The 7,500-nt window shown below is 41.8% G+C and overlaps 1 protein-coding gene across 3 annotated transcripts in view; it reads left to right on the top strand.

Moving 5' to 3' along the window:
• The window catches only part of trappc9 (trafficking protein particle complex subunit 9), a 247,495-nt gene that overhangs the window by 102,464 nt on the left and 137,531 nt on the right, over positions 1-7,500 (top strand). The gene's annotated exons all lie outside the window — the stretch shown is intronic.

The following is a 7,500-nucleotide window of genomic DNA, read 5'->3' on the forward strand; positions in this document are numbered from 1 at the left end:
CCATTGTGGTGGTGGCTTTGACCTTTTTTTTTTTTTCTTTTTTTTTTTCTTTTTCTTTTATCCTCAGACATCTCGCCCTTTGTCAGACGGCAGTGGGAGCGTGTAGAGGATTGTGGTGGATTTTATTGTTCCCGGTACGGGGCACTGCTAATCCACACTCATCTTATTATAACTAACGACTGCAGGGCACCAAACACACTGTCGCGAGAAAAGTACAGCGCATGACACGCTCATGCATTTTTCATTATTTTAATATAAAAGCGAGGCCCAAACGACATTAACCTCACTGCTCGTCCTCGGTTAAACTCTTCGACTCGGAGTCAGGAAGCTCCACACACGTTTTCATCTTGGCTCTTCACAGGGAAGGGATAACGCAGGCTGCACTGGATTACTAACTTCAACTCGAAAAATACACAAAGGACGCAAAGACTCACACACACACACACAAAAGCCAGTGATCAAGATGAGCAAATCCAGTAGATGAACGCAGCATGCAGACAATAATATGAAAATGTTTCCATGAAAATGACTTTGAAATAATATCATTTCATGAAAATAAATAAATAAATGATGCTGTTGCTCACATTTACATTTCATTTACAGAGTCAGGGTTAAGGGCCTTGCTGAAGGGCCCAGCATTGGCAGCTGAACACATGACCGTCCAATTCGTGGTCCAACGTTTTTAAACCACTGACCTACCGCAGAGCGACCTACATTCACCTCATTGAGGGTCAAGGGCCTTGCTTAGAGGCCCAGCAGTGGCAGCTTGGTAGTGTTGGGATTTGAACTCGCAACCTTCTGATCAGAAGTCCGATTGTTTCTGCAGGCAATGTAAAGACGCGGTGACTATAAAAATGACGTAGAAATGTCAGGAATGCCAACATTTACCTCAGATGTGGTGTCAGATATTTAAAAAAAATCACTTTTGACATGTATTTCAAAGTAATTACGCTTAGCATCAACTGCTAACTAGATTTCAATGAGAAGCAGCAACAGTGAGTACGTATTAAAGGGTAAAGCGCGTCATAGTGTCGGTAAAGTGCCATTGCACACTTTTTTTAAATTGTGATTAAAAATGTAATTGTCAATTAAAAAATTATTGAATTAATTAACGAATACAAAAAAAAAATCCATTTTTTTTTCTTTATTTTCTTCGACTGATACGTTTTGCAGATAATTCAGGAGACAAAACTAGAAGGTCGAGAATCAGAAGCTAGCCTCGATAAATCCGTAGTTAAAACGTCTTTTAAACCCTTCTGATCGTGCAAAAATGTACGTGACGTACTGTATGTTACACTGAGACACGTCAGGTTATCTACCCTGAAAGCTTTACGAACAGGACTACTGAGGCAGCTGATCCAGAATAAAGCGGAGCTTCAGTTTCACAATCAGGACGCAGCAGGAATTGAGTCGTTGTCAGATTACTAGAGGACGCAGCCGCGCTTTTAATTAAACTGCTTATTTCGCATTGTATGCTTGATTTCCTTTTTTGGTGTTGCTTGGTTACTGTGAATAAAGCAAATTTTTATTTGGAGTTATCTCTCTCTCACACACACACACACACACACACACACACACACACAGAGTGTAAATTATTCAGCAGACAGTCTGCAGTGGCACTTCCAGGCTCCGAGAGAAGGGAGTTCATAAAAAATACGCTGTACGAGTTTGTAGAGAAAAATCTAAACATATTCTCAGCTGCTTTTTTTTTCCCCATCTACACCCTCTGTCACGGAGATTCAGTGACTGACTGAAGGCCTTCTTTCGTGCTATGAAGTTTTGCCCCCCCCCCCTCCCTCTGTCCCCATCGATCACTGAGCATTGTATGGACACAGTGCAGTAAAAAGGTGCAGTACACCTCATTATCCAGACAGGAAGTGAGGGTGTACGTAGCCAGTACAGTTAGCATTGCTAATCTGCTCACGAAGGTAGAACCAAGCTGCACACGTAACATGCAAATCGATTTGAATACATTGAAGCGAAAAATGGTGTGTATAAGTGGTATAGTGGGCTGTACGCTGTACAGTTTGGCTACTGGGCAGGCCACGCCCACATTCGACAACGGACAAAGGTAGTGTGTGTATATATAACTCTCTTTGTGTGAGTTTGGCAAACACACACAAGAAAGTTTGAGTAAGTTCTTCAGAGAACAGTATGTAATGCTGTGTAGCAGCTCTGAGCTGAGACAACATCACTGATCCCACTCTCTCTCTCTCTCTCTCTCTCTCATATGCCCGTCTTTCTGTTTTTCCTTTTTTGATGGTTCTACAGATCCACTGATTTGATTTGGTGCTGCAGTCTCAGGATTTATAATTCCGCTGCACCGATTCTACAAACCGAGTCTTCATGACTTTTCATGACCAGGCAGCAACAGTGAACACACACACACACACACCGACGAACGCAGTAGACTAGAGTGCAGTGGAATAGAACACAATAGAATAGAACACGACAGAATAAAGCCAAAATCATAGAATGGAATAGAATGCAATGGAAAAGAACACAGTAGGATAGAATACAACAGAATGGAATGGAAGAGAATCCAGAAATGAAACAGTTGGACAGTTTATGACAAAATAGAGTAGAATGCAATCAAACAGAGCAGAAACATCAAAAAATGGGACGGAAAAGAAAACGATCGAACACAAAATCCAATGAAGGGAATAGAACAGAACACAGTAAAACAGTGAGAATGGAGTGAAATAGAAGACCGTAGAATAAAATGTGAAATTCAAAGAATGTTTTGGTTTGTTCCTCTGGGAAACCCTTAAAAGCTTCTGTGTAGAACCCTATAACGGAGTCCTTCCCTGTCAGAAGTGCTTCAAAGTAGAACTCTCTTAAAAGTCCCATGACCCCTGAGGACCTGTTCACTGAAGAGTTTAGGGTTCTACACAGAGCCTTTAAGGGTTCTGTCAGTGGGGAAAACCAAAGAACACTTTTATCTTCATCTCGCGAGCTTTGTGTAGTTTACCGGTATGCGCGCTACACATTTTTGATAAAGGGCTCAATCTAGAACCCTAAAGGGATTTTTTTTGGCTTGGTCCTAAAGGGTTCTATGTAGAGGCGTTCAACAGAGGATTTCCCTTCTGGTTTATTGGGATGCTAGTTTCAGTAAAATAAAATGAAAATAATTTAAAGTTAAATTAATGGAGTTAAATTCAGGACTCTGAAGGGTCCAGCGGTTTGTCCGTATGGGTAAACATTTAAAGCAGTCTTTCTCTAACAGAGAGGGTTCTAGGGGGAACCTCTGTAGGGAACTACGAGCTCTTGATGAAGCTGTGAAGGCGAGCTGTCGTGCGTATTCGGGTTTGCGGTTTATTTATTTCACCTGGTGAACAGCGTGACTGGAAAATATAAATGTTTACTATTATTATTATTATTATTTTCCTGCCGTTTACCTTCATTATAATATTCCCACTTGTGGGTGTTTTATGGTAGGCGTACTACTCCAGAGGTTACTGTAGTTTGCTGCTCCGTGTGATAGACTACTTTTATTTAATTTTATATTTCTTTTTAAGCAGACCGTGTTTAGGAGATGAATTTGCCTTTAGGTAAGACATTTGGAGCAACATTACGGCTCAATTGCCATTTAGTCAGACAGCTGATTTATGAAGCTCTTATACGAGCCGTTAAATGAAACGTAATGTTTAAATCACACGCAGCGTCTTTATGTCATTTATTCACTCATCTCTCATCGCCGTATCGCTTCTGAGAAAGTGTGTGTGTGTGTGTGTGTGTATGTGTGTGAGACGAGACGTCATCATTACTGAACGCTCTGTGAGACGTACAGTGATGAGATGATGGATGACTTCTCTACATACAGCTCACAGACGGAGAACTGGATCTGTGTTAAGATCAATTATGCATTGATGTTCTGTCACATCCTTGTGTGTGTGTGTGTGTGTGTGTGTGTGTGTGTTTAGCTTCTCTCCTGGCTGCATTTTTTAGTTTTTATTACCCGTCTCCAGGTTATGCTTTGACAGCAGATATTTCTGCTCCGTTCCCGAGCTGCAGTGTTTCTGCTGCCTGATATATAACCACATCTCTGTCACAGAAATATAACTGTGTGTGTGTGTGTGTGTGTGTGTGTGTGTGTGTCTTAAAGCAAAGTTTCCTCCTCTAAGTTATTCAGAGATGCTCATATTTTTCTATTATAGTTATAAAATGTCATGTTGGTATAAGTCACTGAGTAAGTCACAGGCGTGGCCTGTGTATCAGTAATCCTCAGTGAAGGAGGCGTGGCCTGTGTATCAGTAAGACTCAGAGAAGGAGGCGTGGCCTGTGTATCAGTAATCCTCAGAGAAGGAGGCGTGGCTGTGTATCAGTAATCCTCAGTGAAGGAGGCGTGGCCTGTGTATCAGTAAGACTCAGAGAAGGAGGCGTGGCCTGTGTATCAGTAATCCTCAGTGAAGGAGGAGTGGCCTGTGTATCAGTAAGACTCAGAGAAGGAGGCGTGTCCTGTGTATCGTTAGGTCTCAGAGAAGGAGGCGTGTCCTGTGTATCAGTAATCCTCAGAGAAGGAGGCGTGGCCTGTGTATCAGTAAGACTCAGAGAAGGAGGCGTGTCCTGTGTATCAGTAAGACTCAGAGAAGGAGGCCTGTCCTGTGTATCAGTAAGACTCAGAGAAGGAGGTGTGGCCTGTGTATCAGTAATCCTCAGAGAAGGAGGCGTGGCCTGTGTATCAGTAAGACTCAGAGAAGGAGGCGTGTCCTGTGTATCAGTAAGACTCAGAGAAGGAGGCGTGTCCTGTGTATCAGTAAGACTCAGAGAAGGAGGCGTGGCCTGTGTATCAGTAAGTCTCAGTGAAGGAGGCGTGTCCTGTGTATCGTTAGGTCTCAGAGAAGGAGGCGTGGCCTGTGTATCAGTAATCCTCAGAGAAGGAGGTGTGGCCTGTGTATCAGTAAGACTCAGAGAAGGAGGTGTGGCCTGTGTATCAGTATGTCTCAGAGAAGGAGGCGTGTCCTGTGTATCATTAAGTCTCAGAGAAGGAGGCGTGGCCTGTGTATCAGTAAAGAAGAAGAGAAGAAGGCAGTGCTGCTCCTAGCCCATTTGGTGCCCTAGGCGAAATTCATCCTCAGGCACAAATCTGTCTTGCCAAGCACACATCGATACCTGAAGATGAAGAAGAAGCAATTACCCAGACTGCTACTAAAGTGTGTGTGTGTGTGTGTGTGTGTGTGTGTGTGTATATATGAATATGATAATGAGTCTTTATTGATCACATATACATATGCACAGTGAAATTCTTTTCTTCGCATACCCCAGCATGTCAGGATACACACACACACACACACACACACACACACACAGGTATAAAATTTATTTATATATTTTTATTTAATTTATTTTATAGGTGCACTCAAAAAATTTGAATGTCATAGTAAAGATTCATTACTCATAAATGTGCAACATTTCTTTCAGTAAATATATTTCCAATGAGGTTATTCACATGAAATTTTCACCAGACATCAGTATTTACTCAAGAAATCCGCAAATATAAAGAATCCACAACATTAAAGTCCATAAATGAAGTTGTGTGTAATAAAGAGGAATGACACGGGGGAAAAGTATTGAACACGCTAACTGAAATGTATTTAATACTTAGTGGAGAAGCCTTTGTTTGTAATGAAGCTTCAAGACGCTTCCTGTATGAAGAAATTAATGTTCCGCAGTATTCAGGTGTGATTTTGGTCCGTTCTTCTAAACATATCGTCTTTAAATCTTGTTCAATTGGATTCGAGTCAGGTGATTGACTCGGCCGTTCTAACACCTTGATTTTTCCCTCTGAAACCAACTAAGAGTTTACTTTGCTGTATGTTTTGGATCGTTGTCCTGCTGGAAGTCCATCCACGTCTCATCTTCATCATCCTGGTGGATGGCAGCAGATTCTTCTCAGGAATCTCCCGGTAAAGGGCTCCATTCATCGTTCCTTCAATTATATGAAGTCTGCCAGAGCCTTGTGATGAAAAACAGCCCCACACTATGATGCTTCACCTCCAAACTTCACTGTTGGTGTAGTGTTTTAAGGGTGATGTGCAGTGCCATTTCTTCTCCAAACATGGTGTGTAGTATCACAGCCAAAAAGTTCAATTTTGCTCTCGTCTGACCAGACTACACTCTCCCAGTATTTCATAGGCTTGTCCAAATGAGTTGTAGCAAACTTTAAACGAGCTTCGACATGCCTTTTCTTTAGTAATGGAGTCTAGCGGGTGAGCTTGAGCAGTGGAGTGCATTGCCTATTGTTTTCTCTGTGACGATGGTACCTGCTGCCTCCAAGTGTTTCTGGAGCTCTTTCCGAGTGGTCTTTGGCTCTTGGGCTATTCTTCTGACTGTTCTTCTGACTCCCTGGTCAGAAATCTTGTGAGGAGCTCCTGCGCGTGGCCGGTTGATGACGGAGTGATGTTGCTTCCACTTGCGGATAACGGCCCCAATGGTGCTTACTGGAGGATTCAGAAGTTTTGAAATATGAAGGTCTGTATCCGATTCCATCAATATGTTTCGCAACAATAAGGTTGTGAAGGTCTCGGGAGAGCTCTTTGCTTTTACCCATCATGAGATGTTTCTTGTGTGACACCATGGTAACGAAAAGCCTTTTTCTAGACCATCAATTTACCAACCCAGCTGATATTAATGTGCACAGATATGGGGTGTAATTACTTTCTAACTACTTATGGATTTCAGCTGGTTCCTTGCCTTACCTTGCCTTACCTTGCCTTGGAGAACTGCTAATTATAACTTAAAATAATATGATGTAATATAATATAAAATAATATGTATAATTGCATGTAACTTTAATGAATGAGTAGCAACACAGTGGAGCTAAAGCCTCACGCCGGGCCATATTCTAGTTCAGAACTGATGAGAACTTCATGCCTCATTTAATAAGATTATGTTGTGGCTAATTTTTTTTTGACGACACTGAAATGCAAGCATATATTCTAAGTGCTCCATTTAATTCTTTCAGTGTTGCTCTCTATACCGAATAGCACTGTTTGTTTCTTTCTCTTCCCCGCAAATGTTTCACATCTCTGCTCAACGATAATCCGCTGATTGTATTCATTTTGCCCCTGACATATATTTGCATATAAGTATACTTGACCTCTTTTTCAAATAGCTAAGTGCCCCATTATTGCGTCGTTGTATTATCATATTGACCACAAAAAAAAGACGGTTCATAGTCAACACTTCATGTATTTGCAGGAACATTAACATTTTTGGGCACAACAATAGTCGCTGCTGCTGCTTGAAAAATCCATTTTCTGTTCGCCAGTTCGCAAAAAGTGGCCAACACGTAGATACTGACTCTCTTCTTCTTCTCAGTGATTAGTGGGTGTCAGAAATGGAAAGTTGTGCAGCGCCACCTTGTGTACCGGGGTATTTCTGCTTTTCAATACGCGCCATCTACAGGCGCTCGTGTTTAACGCGTGGGTGTAAAAACAAGAAAAGCGCATCGAAAAACAGACTGTTTAACACGCTGAAAAAAAACGTCCCAGTGTGAAC

Source organism: Ictalurus furcatus, chromosome 14 (genome assembly GCF_023375685.1).
Source record: "Ictalurus furcatus strain D&B chromosome 14, Billie_1.0, whole genome shotgun sequence".
Taxonomy (NCBI): domain Eukaryota; kingdom Metazoa; phylum Chordata; class Actinopteri; order Siluriformes; family Ictaluridae; genus Ictalurus; species Ictalurus furcatus.